This window comes from Aquarana catesbeiana, linkage group LG07, assembly GCF_042186555.1.
Source record: "Aquarana catesbeiana isolate 2022-GZ linkage group LG07, ASM4218655v1, whole genome shotgun sequence".
Taxonomy (NCBI): domain Eukaryota; kingdom Metazoa; phylum Chordata; class Amphibia; order Anura; family Ranidae; genus Aquarana; species Aquarana catesbeiana.
The window spans coordinates 127,226,488-127,244,923 of NC_133330.1; the positions used below are offsets into that span (position 1 = coordinate 127,226,488).

The 18,436-nt window shown below is 46.3% G+C and overlaps 1 long non-coding RNA gene across 1 annotated transcript in view; it reads right to left on the minus strand.

The window, feature by feature from the left end:
* Positions 1-536, minus strand: part of LOC141103271 (uncharacterized) — a 107,468-nt gene extending 106,932 nt beyond the window's left edge. The window contains exon 1 of the long non-coding RNA XR_012235282.1: positions 372-536. This is a non-coding gene — a long non-coding RNA (uncharacterized lncRNA). The remainder of the gene's footprint in view (positions 1-371) is intronic.
* Between the last annotated feature and the right edge of the window lie 17,900 nt (positions 537-18,436).

The following is an 18,436-nucleotide window of genomic DNA, read 5'->3' on the forward strand; positions in this document are numbered from 1 at the left end:
ACACGCATGCACCCAAAAGAGTTAATCCAAAAAAAGCCCCTGCAGCTAAACCAGCCCACAGACACAGCAACAACAATGATATCACGCACTGACAGATCCACACACAATGCGACACATCACTCCAACCAGGCAGGCACCGATCCCACACATACGGCCACATGCATGAGCAGACTATGTGTAAAGATGGTGCACACCGGCCTGCACACGGAAGGCACCGGGAGGAAAATCAGAGCAACCAACATCATCAGCAAGGGCACCCACACTGGCATCCGCACCAACCCAGCAAAAGCTACATATATCTGCCATCCGAGGGGAAGTCCCGTCATCCCCAAAGGTAAACCGCACACTGTAGACAATCATTGATGCATTACCTTGGATGAGCGCTGCAATGCCCACAGGCGGCGGCTGGAACGCACGCCATATTTGTTGTTATTTTTTTATGCGGTCCAGACAGCAGAAATGGAGGCTGAGCGTCATTTCCTGTGCGCCCGCTGTCGCGCTGAATGTAAGTCAGCAGTGGGAAATGCCTTGCGCCATAATATTGAAGGCATACCATAGAGGCCAAAGGCGGACACATGACCAGGCTCACAGGGAATAAACAGCCACACCAATAAATGAATGGTGAATGAATATAAAGAAAAATGAATAGCTGGAAATAAAATTAAGAAAATGAAAAGAATGAATAAAAAAATATATAGAAAAAATAAAGAGAAAATATAAAGAAATAATAAAAAAATATATAGAGAGAGAAAAATGTGTGGAAAATAGGTAGAAAAATATGAAAAAATAAATTAAATAAAAATATAAATAAAAATATAATTTAAAACAAAAAAGTGGTGGATGATAATGTGCACATAGGAAAAAGAAAAAGAAAAAAAGAAGAAGAAAGAGAACTGCAGGCTAAAGTGGATAGAAATACATAGTGCAAAGACACAGACGGTACAAATTGCATCTGTACAATCACATACAGTCGCACCCCCACAAGTAAAGTGTGTATACACATGCACGCAAAAGGGGCATAGCTGTCAGTGTGAATAATTACTAGATAAGTCGTTATGTGTGTAAGGACAACACACATAAATTAGGTATTTCAAATTACCAATATCTTCTGAAAGCATGTGCCTAAAGCAAAAGGGGCTAATGGAACATGCACATCTATCTATAAAAAACAACTGTGTCTGTACATGTGTGCAACAGTGCACATACCAGGACACATGCAAGAGATGAAGACATGTACTCTAGATACAAATATAAATAGTGCATATTGAATAGACGCATAGTTCTGCATTTAAAATGGTATACAATAACATTTTCATAAATATAACAAGGTCGAGGATACCCAATCAAATAGATTTTTTCTAAAAAATATATATATGCGTATATATGTGTACACATACACCTTTCAAAGCACCCTTGGCTATGAAAAAAGATCGCAATTGATAAACTATTGGGGACACATATATACATATACATACACGCATAAATATATATATATATATATATATATATATATATATATATATATATACAACATATTACAAAGACAGAAATATAAAGCAATAATAAAACAATATGTGAACATGAATTTTATCGCACGGACTGTGCGTATTAATAAATATCATATTTACAAATAGTGTACAAATGGTAATGCATATGTGGATAGTGGATATTAGTAAAGATATATATATAAAAACAAAAAAGGGGGGGCACCCTTCTAAAATCGAAATTTTAAAAAATGTTTAAAAATCTTACAAAGATTTTTCTAAAAATATTTTCATTGGAGCCGACCTGAGTCCTAGGTCCTACATGAGCGGTAATGCACCTCATATTGGATATACTAGATAGAAAGAAGGGATGCACAAGGACCTATACAGCAGCAAACTCTATACCACTTTAACACTATTTTGTGTATTTCGGGGTCTTCATTGAGGCCTCCGGGGGCAATGCTGCCAAGGGTGAAAATCCAGTAGGCCTCACGTTTACATAGTCTCTGGTGTTTCCTCCCTGAGTCTAGCCCCCCCGATTGACTCAATTCCAAAAACCCTCATACCTGCGGGGTCTCCTTGATGAGCCTCTAAAAAATGGTGAGGAACTGGGTATTTATCTTGTAGATTAATGATACCACACTTGTGTTCTCCTATTCTGACCCTCATAGGGCGCTGAGTTTGGCCCACATAGAGACGACCACAAGGGCAAATGATGCCATAAACTATGGCACTATGGCTTTTACTGCTATATTTTCACTCTTGTAATGCAACGATCACTCAACTAATATCAGCCATCCTGACCTTCTGCTATAATTAGGGCCATGCAACTAGCTCTTAAACAATAGCAGTAACAGGCGTGTGCTGTGAGGACACGTGTGCAGTGAACGCCCAAGTGCTGCAAGTACCGTGTGAGTATTGTAGCATAACTGAGTATTATGGTATAACCGGGTATTGTTGGGTAACTCAGTATTGTGGATTAACTGTATTTAGTACTGAGAGTAATCTGAGTAATACGGTATAACCGAGTACTGTTGGGTAACTGTGTATTGTTGAGTACTGCTAAGTAACTGTGTATTGCTGTGAGTACCCGTGTGCTGTGAATACCCGTGTGCTGTCGATCAGTAGTGTCAGGAAGCTAGTTGTCAGTTAACTGGACATAGCATAATTACCATTAAATTAGCTGGTACTATGACCGGCAGGTATGAAGATGCGACTTGGTGTACATCTTGCGGCATGTATGCGTTCCTTGATCGAGGGCGAATACTCCTGCACAAAATGTAAGCTCGTTGTTTCCCTGGAAGCCCAGGTCCTAAATCTAGGGCAGTGTTTCTCAACTCCAGTCCTCAAGGAGCCCCAACAGGTCATGTTTTTCAGGATGTGCCTCAGATGAAAAAGTTGTGGTAATTACTAAGGCAGTGAAACTGATCAAATCACCTGTGCAGTGGCATGAACAGACACACTGACTGAGCGTGTTGCCCAGTGATCCCTGGGGGCTCCAGGAAGATGGGTTGTGGTGTTCGGCAGGCTCCAGACCGGCTAAAGCATGTCCACACGCCACCGTACAGCTGCACCTCTGCCTGGTGGTGGTGGAAAGAGCCAGGCTAACACTCTCAGAGCTTACCTCTTGGCGCAGAGTGCAGATCCTGGGAGTGCAATTAAAAGAACCCCGGTTCAGGAGGGAAGGAAGTTTGGCTCCGCTGATAGGAGGGGGGACCAGTGAGGGTCGGATGTGATCCCTCCGTACAGGGCCGAGGAGTGACAGGCTTTGGAAGGGGTGTTGTAGCACATGGCAATGACCAAATGCCTCTGAGCCCAAAGCAGAGCTGTACAACCCTGAAAAGGGATTTCCCAGGAGAAGGGAGAGACACCTCGGTTTATGCTGGTGGAACGGAGGGTCTGGAGGGGGAGTGCATTGGAGGGGAGGTGGAAGGAATCCCAGGGGGGACGGTTGAATCCCTGGAAGTCATGGTACTACAAAACCCAGCAGTGAATCAGCAAAAATCAGCAAAGGACTTGTGATGAATCCAGAGACAGCCTCTACAGAGCAGGTGCAGTATGTTAACCCTTTGTATGGTGATCCTAATAATGAACTAAGTGCATCTCAATCAGAGCTAATAGTGGATTGGGACTTAAAGCGGAATTCCACCCAAAAATGGAAATTCCGCTTTTCGGAATCCCCCCTCCGGTCACATTTGGTACCTTTCAGGGGGAGCAGATACCTGTAATACAGGTATTTTGTTGCCACTTCCGGGCATAGATAGCCGAGCCACCCGCAGGTATCTATGCCACTTCCGGCGCCTTCACCCCCGCGCTGTCTTCTGGGAGACACACAGGTCCCAGAATACAGCAGGGAACCAGGAAGTGAAGCCACAAGGCTTCACTTCCTGATTCCCTTACCGAAGATGGTGGTGCCTCCACCCGAGAGCTGAGGTACGGGTCGGCTTCGGGTGCTGACATCGTGGGTGCCCTGGACAGGTAAGTGTCCTTATTTTAAAAGTTTGTAGCTGCTGACTTTAAAAAAAAAAAAAATTAGGCGGAACTCCGCTTTAAGATAACATTTGAGAGCACTTCCTATAAAGAAAGACATTCAATTACTTATAACCGCTGTTGAATCATCCTGCAAACAGGCCGTGGAGGGGTTAGGGGAGGAAATAGGGGCACTAGGATACAAAGTAGAGGAAATGGAGATGGACCAGGAAGATATTAGACAATGAGTGGCTGATATCCAAGATATGACAAAACATCATGAGGGAGTGTTGAATTCTCTGTTAGATCAAATGGATAATCAAGAAAATAGAGATCGTAGGCAAAATATATGTATAAGGGGCCTGCCTGAAATAAAACAACATTTTGAATTGCTTTCAAAAGTGATCAGTCTGTTCAAGTTAATTCTGCAGCCATCTGAACCGGATAAGATTGAAAAAGACAGTCCATTGTGCCCTTGCCCCTACCCCCCAAAATGCAGAAAAACCAAGAGATGTCATTTGTAAACTACATAAATATCCAGTGAAAGAAGCCATCATGAAAGCAACCCGCAATAAATCCATGGTTGATTTTGAAGGTGCACAAATAGCCTTATTTCCAGATTTATCTTATTGTTATTATTATCATTATTATTATTATTATTATTATTATTATTATTATACAGGATTTATATAGCACCGACAGTTTACGCAGCGCTTTACAACATTAGGGCAGACAGTACAATTACAATACAATTTGATACAGGGGGGAATCAGAGAGCCCTGCTCGTTAGAGTTTACAATTTAGGAGGGAGGGTCAAGTTATACAAAAGGGTAATAGTTGTGGGCTATTGTAGAAGCTAATGTAGAAAATAGTGCAGTTGTTAATTGGAGGCAGGATAGGCTTCTCTGAAGAGGAAAGTTTTCAGGGATCGCCTAAAAGTGGATAAATTTGGAGACAGTCTGACAGATTGGGGTAGCGAATTCCAGAGGATGGGCGAGGCTCGGGAGAATTCCTGGAGGGGGATATGGGAAGAGGTGATGAGGGAGCTAGAGAGCAGGAGGTCTTGGGATGAATGAAGAGGGCGATTAGGTTGGTATTTTGAGACTAGGCTAGTGATGTAGTTGGGGGCAGAGTTGTGGATGGCTTTGTAACTTGTTGGCATTATGAATTTAATTAGTTGGGCAAGTGGCAGCCAATGGAGGGATTGGCATAGAGGGGTAGCAGACACTGTGCGATTTGATAGGTGGATGAGTCTGGCAGTAGCATTCATGATGGACTGAAGGGGGGATAGTCTATTTAAAGGTAAGCCAATGAGGAGGGAGTTGCAGTATGTGCACTGAAGAGCACAGTAATGGAGACCAAGGGAGTAAAGTTTTTTTGAGGAGGAGGAGGTGGTCAACCATGTCAAAGGCAGCTGAAAGGTCCAGAAGTAGGAGTACAGAATAGTGTCCGTTGGTTTTTGCAGTTAGTAGGTCATTTGTGAGTTTTAAGAGCAGTTTCTGTGGAGTGTTGAGGGCAAAATCCAGATTGAAGGGGATCAAGAAGGTTATTCCTAATGGGGTGGTCACTCAGTTTTTTGTAAACCAGGCGTTCCAGGAGTTTAGAGGAAGAGGGGAGCAAGGAGATAGGGCATAGGTTGTTAAGATTGGTGGGGTCCAAGGACAGCTCTTTACGTATGGGGGTGACCAGTGCATGTTTTAGAGCATTGGGGAAAATGCCAGACGTAGGGCCGATCCCAGACGGGGTGCACGGGGTGCAGTGCACCCAGACGCCAGAGAGGTGGGGGCGCTGAAGCGCCAGAGTGCTCCCTTCCCTCCTCCTCCTCCTCCTCTTGATTGTGTCCGGCGGCCGCTCTCCGCTGGTGTTCCAAGAAGAAAGGCGCCGCTGTTTGCTGCTCAAGCCCCTCCTCCTGTCAGAGAAAGAGAGCAGCTGCCAGCCGGAGATGACATCGGAGGCAGAGCGGCTGGTCTCTGCCTGGAGAGAGACCAGCCGCACAGTGATGTCGCACGGGGGGGAGCGGAGGAGCGGTCCGTGCCTGACACATTCTCCTCTCTGTGTCTCCCACTCCTGCCTGCTTTGATCTGCTCTGCTCTCCACCCAGGCGGCGCGGCTGGCTGCACACTGTCCTCTCCTCTCCTCTCCAGCTGCTGCCCTGGTGTATTTATGTACCCTAATGGAGGGGGGTCTGTACTGTACTAATGGAGGGGGGGCTGTACTAATTGGGGGGGGCTGTACTAATGGAGGGGGGCTGTACTAATAATGGGGGGGCTGTACTAATGGGGGGTCTGTACTAACGGGGTCTGTACTAATGGAGGGGGGTCTGTACTAATGGGGGGTTCTGTACTAATGGAGGGGGGTCTGTCCTGGGTGGTCTGTACTCATGGAGGGGGGTCTGTACTAATGGAGGGGGGTCTGTACTAATGGAGAGGGGGTCTGTACTAATGGGGTCTGTACTAATGGGGGGGTCTGTACTAATGGAGGTGGGGTCTGTACTAATGGAGAGGGGGTCTGTACTGGGGGGTCTGTACTAATGGAGGGGGGTCTGTGTCTCTGTGTCTCTGTGTCTCCCACTCCTGCCTGCTTTGATCTGCTCTGCTCTCCACCCAGGCGGCGCAGCTGGCTGCACACTGTCCTCTCCTCTCCAGCTGCCGCCCGGGTGTATTTATGTACCCTAATGGAGGGGGGTCTGTACTGTACTAATGGAGGGGGGGGCTGTACTAATGGAGGGGGGCTGTACTAATAATGGGGGCTGTACTAATGGGGGGGTCTGTACTAATGGAGAGGGGGTCTGTACTAATGGAGGGGGGTTCTGTACTAATGGAGGGGGGTCTGTCCTGGGTGGTCTGTACTCATGGAGGGGGGGTCTGTACTAATGGAGGGGGGTCTGTACTAATGGGGTCTGTACTAATGGGGGGGTCTGTACTAATGGAGGTGGGGTCTGTACTAATGGAGAGGGGATCTGTACTGGGGGGTCTGTACTAATGGAGGGGGGTCTGTACTAATGGAGAGGGGGTCTGTACTAATGGAGGGGGGTCTGTCCTGGGGGGTCTGTACTAATAGAGGGGGGTCTGTACTGGGGGGTCTGTACTAATGGAGGGGGGTCTGTACTAATGGAGAGGGGGTCTGTACTAATGGAGGGGGGGTCTGTACTAATGGAGGGGGGTCTGTACTAATAGAGAGGGGTCTGTACTAATGGAGGGGGGTCTGTACTAATAGAGAGGGGGGTCTGTCCTGTGGGGTCTGTACTAATGGAGGGGGGTCTGTCTTGGGGGGTCTGTACTAATGGAGGCGGGTCTGTACTAATGGAGAGGGGGTCTGTACTAATGGAGTCTGTACTAATGGAGAGGGGATCTGTACTAATGGAGGGGGGGTCTGTACTAATGGAGAGGGGGTCTGTCCTGGGGGGTCTGTACTAATGGAGGGGGGTCTGTACTAATGGAAAGGGAGTCTGTACTAATGGAGAGGGGTCTGTACTAATGGAGGGGGGGTCTGTACTAATGGAGAGGGGGTCTGTCCTGGGGGGTCTGTACTAATGGAGGGGGGTCTGTACTAATGGAGGGGGTCTGTACTAATGGGGGATCTGTTCTGGGGGGTCTGCAGTGGCGTATCTAAGGTTTGGCAGCCATGGCAAGTGCCATGGGCGCCATGGGGTGAAGGGGCGCCAAAAAGCCGCCCTCTGCATGAATAAAAAAACCCAACCTGTCCTCCCAGACTAATATAGCCCCCCGCGCCGCGGCCAGCCTGCAGGATCACAGCGCTGTTGTTCTATCATGTTGGGCTCGATTTAGGCTGAGGGAGGCCCTGTCTGCAGGGAGGGGCGGGGCAGGGAGCTCCACTTATGCTCTGACCCTGCCCTGCCCTGCCCCGCCCCATGTACTCTGTATGTGCTCGGAGCACTGACATCACCTTTCCTGGACCACGAATATTCCCGCCCCCTACCGCCGTAAGCCCCACCCCTACCACGGAAAGCTCCGCCCCCTGACCTCTGAGAGGTGAGCCCGGCTGGTCAGGTAGGTCTTTCTACCTATAGACTCAGTGTTACTAAACCCTCCCTGACGAGGTTCTTTATCCCCCTGTATAGCTGTGCATTGCTGAAAGCTTAAGTGCCGGTTCACACTGATGCGAGTTCATAACGAATGCGATGCGTCAAAAGCACTTTAAATTTGCATGTCATCCCTGAAGTAATTGTTTTTAATGACGGTCCTTCACATACATGCGTTGTGATTCCTCTACGAATGCGATGCGATAAAAAAAAGGGTCTTGTGCGAGTTTGCTGCTTTGCGTTGCGAATTTAGTCTCTATAGACATCAATGTAAGTCGTTCTGGAATCGCATTTGATGGTTCACATATGTGCGAATTCGTAACCTCCAGCTCCTCCTCCCGGCACTGCCCCCTCACCTCTCCCAGTACCGCCCCCTCACTTCCTGTTTCCTGTCTCATGTCCATATGCAAACAGATAAGATGGCCCCCCGGCGTCGGAACTCCATCAACAACGAGGAGCTCATCAGGCTTGTTCGTGACAGGCCATATATATGGGACAGCCGTATAGCTGAATATAAAAATAATGCCCAGAAGGGCAAAGGCTGGGAAGAAATATGTAAAACTTTATATTCTGACTGGGAAGACTTCACTCTACAAGTTCGCAAACATAAACGTAAGTACCTATTTATTCATCCCACTGACCACCAATGTAAGGGCATGCATCCCACTGACCCCCAATGTAAGGGCATGCATCCCACTGACCACCAATGTAAGGGCATGCATCCCACTGACCACCAATGTAAGGGCATCTATCCCACTGACCACCAATGTAAGGGCATGCATCCCACTGACCACCAATGTAAGGGCATGCATCCCACTGACCACCAATGTAAGGGCATGCATCCCACTGACCACCAATGTAAGGGCATGCATCCCACTGACCACCAATGTAAGGGCATCTATCCCACTGACCACCAATGTAAGGGCATCTATCCCACTGACCACCAATGTAAGGGCATCTATCCCACAGACCACCAATGTAAGGGCATCTATCCCACAGACCACAAATCCCACTGACCAGCTGTGTAATGAGCATTGTTCCCACTCACCACCAATAAATTGTTTATGTTTTATTTGATTACAGAAGAACTCATACGTACTAGGAAGCCTGAAGGATACACTTCAAAGACACCAGAGACTGGAGCGTGAAGCACGAAGTGGGTCTGGTGCTGCCCCAAAGTGTCCCTATTCTTTAGCTAGATACCTGGACTTTCTCAAGCCAGTGCTAGAATTAAGGAAGTAAGTTTACATACAAGAATACCTCTCTCTACCATCCCTCTCTAATATACCTGTCCTCCCCCTAACCTTTGCTTCTACCGCTATCATCTTTAGTTAGAATTTCAAGTATCAACTTTTGTATTTCTGCACAAAAGCAAGTTGGGAAGAGGAGGAGAAAGAGGGAGAGGAGCATGCTGCTATTGTTGACGTAGATGAGGGAGTTTCATTCGCTTGCCAAAACATAGAGGAATCATCATCTATTGAGGTAGAGGGTGACGCAATCGATGTACATGAATCATCGACTCAGGAGCAAGATAATGAGTCTACTGACATTTCTACACCTTCCAACAGACGGAAAAAGCTAACATCTACCTCACGCAGGAAGCGAAGCAGCAGGGCAGCAGAACAGGTGGAAGAACAAGATGAGACAAATCAATTACTCAATATTGTGTCAGGGATCACTGAACAAATGGATGTTCAGAGATGCCCTCATACAATGTTTGCCCTAAGTTTGGTGCCTCTTCTCAAAGAGGTCTTACCAGAAAAGTACTTCAACATGAGGATTGCAGTGCAACATTGCATACATTCCTTCACTATTCCAAGCCATGTTTCAGAGCCAACGCAAGAGAGTACTAGTACTCAAATAATTACACCCTTTTCTGCTGCTCAAAATCCTGCACCAAACCCTTATCCTTCCAGTTTTTCTGACCACCCAAGCATATATGAGACCCCCAGATCAAAAATCCCATATCCGATTCCTCCACCAATTGCTTCCTTAATCATCCCTCCAACTAGTACCCCTGGTATAACAAGGGCAATGGAATTGAGACCACGCAAATCAATTCTTCACCATTTACCACAACAAAGCAGAGTTCCACAGCTCTACAATGCCATCCATGCCAAACCGCTATACACCTGTGTCAAGACCTATGGAACAGCCCAAACAAATCAATCCTAGTCCTTATCCCTATAGAAATCAATCACTTGAAGATAATTCAATTGAGCCTCCCACAAATGCACAATATAGGCCCCCGAATGAACCACTGGATAGAGTGATATCCTCGCCTGTGCCTTTGAGGCAAGCAATGCCTGAACAACAGAGTGTTACAAAGTATTTGAATTTATAGATTCAAATATGTTTTAACACTCTGCCTGCAGCCTACCTGTTGAATGGCACTGCCACTTTCATGTTGTTAATCCATATTGGATTTGTTTAGGTTATGTTTTCTATTTTTTAGAGGATTTGCATCCCACCTGACCACCAATGTCAGGACTTGTACCTATGACCAAAATGTAAAGGCATGCATCCTATTGACCAGCAATCCTAACGACCACCAACGTAAGGGCATTTATTGGTGGTCATACAAGCCCTGACATTGGTGGTCTGTGAGATTGCCTGCCCACCAATGCCAGGGCTTGTATCCCACCTCTGACCAAAATGTCAAGGTCTGTGATGCGGTTATGCTATATGGGCCCGCCACGAGTGAACCACCAGATAGAGTGATATCCCTGTTTGTACCTTTGAAGCTAGTAACACCTGAGAAACAGAACTATTATTTTAAATTGATAGATGCCTACCTGTTAAACGGCACAGCCTCTTTCATGTTGTTAACCATATTGCATTTGTTTACGTTATGTAAAAGTTTTTTGGTCCTACCAACTTTTCAGGTCAGCGTGGATTAAGCAGTGGGATACATGTACAAATGTAGGATGAAGAGAGAGAGTGAGGTGGAGGTTTAGGTGAGAGGATCATAGGAAGTGAGAGGGTCAGAGGAAGTGAGAAGGTGAGAGTAGGTGAGAGGGTCAGAGTAGGTGAGAGGGTCATAGGAAGTGAGAGGGTCAGAGGAAGTGAGAGGGTCATACTTGAAAGAAGAGATCGAGTGAGGGGAAGAAAGAATGAAGGGTGAGAGAAAGGGAAGTAGGAGACAGAGTATTATCTCTTGGTTATGTGGTTCTTTACAATGTTTGAAGTTTGAAGTATGATTATTTCCAAAAAATGTTTCAAAAAGTATGTAATTACATGAAGATTACGAATGAAACAAATAAAAAAAATTTTTGAGAAGAGAACAATGGTGTGATATCTGTCTGCATTGCTTCTATTGCTTACTATGGCGCAAATCATCCATCTCATGTACCATGACCGTTACAGATTACCTCCTGGAACCTATAAACCCAATTGTAAGTATATTGCTTATCACTGTGTATTTGTCTATTGAAGCACTGATTGGAGACGTCAGGGTTAGGCTACATTGTACGGTTAGGGTTACGGAAAGGGTTAAGGTTATCTGTAGTGAGGAGATGGTATGTGAAGATCGATATGTACACAACACACTCTGTAAAATAATGACACATGAACAGTATCCTCCAATTCAATTTTTTATTTTCAACTGGGAAAATTGACACCATGCTTACTGTTTCAGGTTTTTGATCTACGTAATGGTTTAGTGTATGCAACACCTACATCATATACGTGAGGCCAAGAGTGGCTCAGCTGCCATGATAAATTTAAAAAAAAACATACGCATTTGATGGCTATCTGCCTTTTTATTAAATATGTTACCTTAAGGTGACAAGTAATCGCTCAGCTGGCTCCACACTATTTCTATTTATTCATCCCACTGACCACCAATGTAAGGGCATGCATCCCACTGACCCACCAACCCCACTGTTCACCAATCCCACTGTCCACCAATCCCACTGACCACCAACCCCACTGTCCACCAACCCCACTGACCACCAATGTTGTGGAAAGATATTGCATGCTCTGTATGTTGACACAGAAAGTGCCAAAAATAGATGGACACACTGTCGAACAATAAAACTTTATTACATTTATAGAAAAAAGTACAGATAGTAGAGGATGCAGCATTGACAGAGAAAAGGTTATTGGTCTTTATTAAATGGCATCTAGCTGCCATGATACCTGACTGGCAGGACTCATAAAGAAGTCAGTAAATTTCTCACGTATGCTGGCCCCCCTGTAATTGCCCCTTGTATGTGTCCAATCTGTGCCTTCCATCTCATCCATTAAAGAGTCCTCGAAAAGGTATCCATCTCTTTTGCAGACAAAATTGTGGAGTACACAGGCAGCTTTTACGGCAATTATGGCGTTTTCCATGTTTAAGCTTATTGGCGTGTGAAGAAAACGCCATTTGTTTGCCAGGATTCCGAAAGTACACTCCACAACTCTGCGTGCTCTTGTTAGCCGATAAAGAAAGACCCTTTTCTCCACAGACAGTGACCGGTTAGCATATGGCCTGAGCATTTTTTCTGATAGAGCGAAAGCCTCATCACCGACAAATATTAAAGGGAGAGAAGGTTCTGATGTTCCAGGGAGTGGTCGTTCGTTTGGGAGGTCTAGTGCATTCTCCTGACTCATTCTTCCAAAAGTAGAGTGGGAAAAAATGCTGGAGTCAGAACTGCTCCCATAAGAACCAATGTCGATGTAGGTGAACGAGTAGTTTGCATCAGCCACTGCCAGAAAAACGAAAGAAAAATATTTTTTATAGTTAAAAAATTTTGACCCACTACCGACTGGCCTCACAATTCTGATGTGCTTGCCGTCTGTGGCACCAACACAGTTAGGGAAGTTGCAGCGCTCCCAAAACAACTCAGCTTTGGTGTTCCATTCCTCTTTGTTTGGTTTTCTCATGACATCTCTTAGGACCTCCCAGATGGCGATACAGGTGTCACGCACAATTGTGCTCACCGTAGATTTTCCTATTTTGAACTCGTAGTGTAAGCTGGCAAATGAATTTCCAGTTGCTAGGTACCTGACAAAAAATATAAGATTAGGGGGAAAGTGGAGATGAAGATGCGAGGGAGGGAGGGAGGATGAGAGAGTTGGAGATGACAGGGAGGATGAGTTGGAGAGATAGAGTTTGAGTTACTAAAGTTTTGTAACTTAATATTTAAAGTTCAGTTACGTTCAAGCTAGACAGTCAGAGGAAGCAAGACAGTCAGAGGAATTAAGAGAATCAGGGGAAGTTAGAGAGTCAGAGGAAGTAAGAGAGTCAGAGGGAGTTAGAGAGTCAGAGGAGGTTAGAGAGTCAGAGGAGGTTAGAGAGTCAGGGGAAGTAAGAGAGTCAGAGTAAGTAAGAGAGTCAGAGGAAGTAAGAGAGTCAGGGGAAGTAAGAGAGTCAGAGGAAGTAAGAGAGTCAGAGGGAGTTAGAGAGTCAGAGGAGGTTAGAGAGTCAGGGGAAGTAAGAGAGTTACAGTAAGTAAGAGAGTCAGAGGGAGTTAGAGAGTCAGAGGAGGTTAGAGAGTCAGGGGAAGTAAGAGAGTTACAGTAAGTAAGAGAGTCAGAGGGAGTTAGAGAGTCAGGGGAAGTTATAGAGTCAGAGGAGGTCAGAGAGTCAGAGGGAGTTAGAGTCAGGGGAAGTAAGGGAGTCAGATTGAGTTAGAGAGTCAGGGGAAGTTAGAAAGCTAGAGAGTCAGAGGAGGTCGGAGAGTCAGAGGGAGCTGGATTGTTTCCAAAATATTTCATGCCAAGTATGTAATCCAAAAAATGTACATATTAAGTTTTTTAAAATAAAAAAATAAATACTTTTTTTGGAAAACAATTTTGTTGTCATATCTGTCTGCATTCTTAGCATTCCTTACTATAGCTTACTATGGTGCATAGCATAAAATTTCACACACAAAGTATATCTATAAATTTTACCTTAATGTAACAAGCAACCTTTCCGCTGGCTCTACACTATTCCGAAAGGTGGTGTTCTGATACTCCAAACGTGTACCAAGCAGCCTAAGCAATTCATCGAAACTAAGGAATAAAACCACAAATTCAATGTAAGTGACAGGCTAAAGCCCATACACATAAAATCAAATAAAATGGTAATAGGAAAGAGTTCTAGTAAAAGGAGAAAAGTGATCAAAAGTTGGATTGGTGGTCAGTGGGATTGGATTGGTGGTCAGTGGCATTGGTGGACAGTGGGGTTGGTGGACAGTGGGATTGGTGGTCAGTGGCATTGGTGGTCAGTGGCATTGGTGGACAGTGGCGTTGGTGGACAGTGGGGTTGGTGGACAGTGGGGTTGGTGGTCAGTGGCATTGGTGGACAGTGGTGTTGGTGGTCAGTGGGATTGGTGGTCAGTAGGATGCATGTCAGTGATAGATAGTAAGAAGGAGGGAGGAGGAGAAGGAATAAGGGTACAGGTACTAACCTATTTACTGACATCCGGGAATAGTTCAAGAACTTCTCCTCATGCTGCCTGAGATCATTGTAGAGGATCCTGAACTGGCCTCTCTCTTCTCTATTTTGAATAATTGGATGGACCCAATATCTTCTTGTACTCATCAGTCTCTTCCTCATCCTCCTCCTCCTCCTCTTCCTCCTGGCTTTGTCCATCAGGACTGCAGCAGTAGCAGTAACAACTGCTGCTATGATCAACGGCATTTGATGAAACATTATGATCAAAAATCAAAATCCTCACTGACTACTCACAGACAAACCACACTCCTCAACGACAATACTCTCCCACAAAGGAAAAAAACGAAGAGCACAGGAAGTTAATACCCATTTTTTTCTTGCCTTTTCGATTGGCCTGAGCACAAATCGCATCTGTGCCTAATTTACATGAAAAGCGCATACAATTCGCATTGAATTCGCAATACAATCGCGCTGGTAATAATCAAACACGCAAATAAAAAATTTGCATCAAAATCGCATCGCACAAGTGTGAACCGGCACTAAATTTTAAAACTGGCTACTTGGTCATCTACTGTAGTATGTCACATTCGCAGTCTGGTCATCTGCTGTAGTATGTCACATTCGCAGTCTGGTCATCTGCTGTAGTCGCATTCGCAGTCTGGTCATCTGCTGTAGTTGCATTCGCAGTCTGGTCATCTGCTGTAGTCGCATTCGCAGTCTGGTCATCTGCTGTAGTCGCATTCGCATTCTGGTCATCTTCTGTAGTCGCATTCGCAGTGTGGTCATCTCCTGTAGTCGCATTTGCAGTGTGGTCATCTCCTGTAGTCGCATTCGCAGTCTGGTCATCTGCTGTAGTCGCATTCGCATTCTGGTCATCTCCTGTAGTCGCATTTGCAGTCTGGTCATCTGCTGTAGTCGCATTCGCAGTCTCTGGTCATCTCCTGTAGTATGTCGCATTCGCATTCTGGTCATCTCCTGTAGTATGTCGCATTCGCAGTCTCTGGTCATCTCCTGTAGTATGTCGCATTCGCAGTCTCTGGTCATCTCCTGTAGTATGTCGCATTCGCAGTCTGGTCATCTGCTGTAGTCGCATTCGCAGTCTGGACATCTGCTGTAGTCGCATTCGCAGTCTGGTCATCTGCTGTAGTCGCATTCGCAGTCTGGTCATCTGCTGTAGTCGCATTCGCAGTCTGGTCATCTGCTGTAGTCGCATTCGCATTCTGGTCATCTTCTGTAGTCGCATTCGCAGTGTGGTCATCTCCTGTAGTCGCATTCGCAGTCTGGTCATCTGCTGTAGTCGCATACTGGTCATATCCTGTAGTTGCATTCGCAGTCTGGTCATCTGTTGTAGTCGCATTCGCAGTCTCTGGTCATCTCCTGCAGTATGTCGCATTTGCATTCTGGTCATCTCCTGTAGTATGTCGCATTTGCAGTCTGGTCATCTCCTGTAGTATGTCGCATTCGCAGTCTGGTCATCTGCTGTAGTTGCATTCGCAGTCTGGTCATCTCCTGTAGTCACATTCGCAGTCTGATCATCTCCTGTAGTCACATTCGCAGTCTGGTCATCTCCAGTAGTCACATATGCAGTCTGGTCATCTGCTGTAGTCGCATTTGCAGTCTGGTCATCTGCTGTAGTCGCATTCGCAGTCTGGTCATCTGCTGTAGTTGCATTCGCAGTCTGGTCATCTGCTGTAGTCGCATTCGCAGTCTGGTCATCTGCTGTAGTCGCATTCACATTCTGGTCATCTGCTGTAGTCGCATTCACAGTCTGGTCATCTGCTGTAGTCGCATTTGCATTCTGGTCATCTGCTGTAGTCGCATTCGCAGTGTGGTCATCTCCTGTAGTCGCATTCACAGTCTGGTCATCTGCTGTAGTCGCATTTGCATTCTGGTCATCTCCTGTAGTCACATTCGCAGTCTGGTCATCTGCTGTAGTCGCATTCGCAGTCTCTGGTCATCTCCTGTAGTATGTCGCATTCGCATTCTGGTCATCTCCTGTAGTATGTCGTATTCGCAGTCTCTGGTCATCTCCTGTAGTATGTCGCATTCGCAGTCTGGTCATCTCCTGTAGTCGCATTCGCAGTCTGGTCATCTGCTGTAGTCGCATTAGCAGTCTGGTCATCTGCTGTAGTCGCATTAGCAGTCTGGTCATCTGCTGTAGTCGCATTCGCAGCCTGGTCATCTGCTGTAGTCGCATTCGCAGTCTGGTCATCTGCTGTAGTCGCATTAGCAGTCTGGTCATCTGCTGTAGTCGCATTCGCATTCTGGTCATCTGCTGTAGTCGCATTCGCAGTCTGGTCATCTGCTGTAGTCGCATTCGCATTCTGGTAATCTGCTGTAGTCGCATTCGCAGTGTGGTCATCTCCTGTAGTCGCATTCGCAGTCTGGTCATCTGCTGTAGTCGCATTCTGGTCATATCCTGTAGTCGCATTCGCAGTCTGGTCATCGGCTGTAGTCGCATTCGCAGTCTCTGGTCATCTCCTGCAGTATGTCGCATTTGCATTCTGGTCATCTCCTGTAGTATGTTGCATTCGCATTCTGGTCATCTCCTGTAGTATGTCGCATTTGCAGTCTGGTCATCTCCTGTAGTATGTAGCATTTGCAGTCTGGTCATCTGCTGTAGTCGCATTGCAGGCTGGTCATCTCCTGTAGTCACATTCGCAGTCTGGTCATCTCCTGTAGTCACATATGCAGTCTGGTCATCTGCTGTAGTCGCATTCGCAGTCTAGTCACATTCGCAGTCTGGTTATCTGCTGCAGTCGCATTCGCAGTCTGGTTATCTCCTGTAGTCGCATTCGCAGTCTGGTCATCTCTTGTAGTCGCATTCGCAGTCTGGTCATCTCCTGTAGTATGTCGCATTCGCAGTCTGGTCATCTCCTGTAGTCACATTCGCAGTCTGGTCATCTCTTATAGTCACATTCGCAATCTGGTCATCTCCTGTAGTATGTCGCATTCGCAGTCTGGTCATCTGCTGTAGTTGCATTCGCAGTCTGGTCATCTCCTGTAGTCGCATTCGCAGTCTGGTAATCTCTTGTAGTCACATTCACAGTCTGGTCATCTCCTGTAGTATGTCGCATTCGCAGTCTGGTCATCTGCTGTAGTCGCATTCGCAGTGTGGTCATCTCCTGTAGTCGCATTCGCAGTCTGGTCATCTGCTGTAGTCGCATACTGGTCATATCCTGTAGTTGCATTCGCAGTCTGGTCATCTGTTGTAGTCACATTCGCAGTCTCTGGTCATCTCCTGCAGTATGTCGCATTTGCATTCTGGTCATCTCCTGTAGTATGTCGCATTTGCAGTCTGGTCATCTCCTGTAGTATGTCGCATTCGCAGTCTGGTCATCTGCTGTAGTCACATTCGCAGCCTGGTCATCTCCTGTAGTCACATTCGCAGTCTGGTCATCTCCTGTAGTCACATTCGCAGTCTGGTCATCTCCAGTAGTCACATATGCAGTCTGGTCATCTGCTGTAGTCGCATTTGCAGTCTGGTCATCTGCTGTAGTTGCACTCGCAGTCTGGTCATCTGCTGTAGTTGCATTCGCAGTCTGGTCATCTGCTGTAGTCGCATTCGCAGTCTGGTCATCTGCTGTAGTCGCATTCACATTCTGGTCATCTGCTGTAGTCGCATTCACAGTCTGGTCATCTGCTGTAGTCGCATTTGCATTCTGGTCATCTGCTATAGTCGCATTCGCAGTGTGGTCATCTCCTGTAGTCGCATTCGCAGTCTGGTCATCTGCTGTAGTTGCATTCGCATTCTGGTCATCTCCTGTAGTCGCATTCGCAGTCTGGTCATCTGCTGTAGTCGCATTCGCAGTCTCTGGTCATCTCCTGTAGTATGTCGCATTCGCATTCTGGTCATCTCCTGTAGTATGTCGTATTCGCAGTCTCTGGTCATCTCCTGTAGTATGTCGCATTCGCAGTCTGGTCATCTCCTGTAGTCGCATTTGCAGTCTGGTCATCTGCTGTAGTCGCATTAGCAGTCTGGTCATCTGCTGTAGTCGCATTCGCAGTCTGGTCATCTGCTGTAGTCGCATTCGCAGCCTGGTCATCTGCTGTAGTCGCATTCGCAGTCTGGTC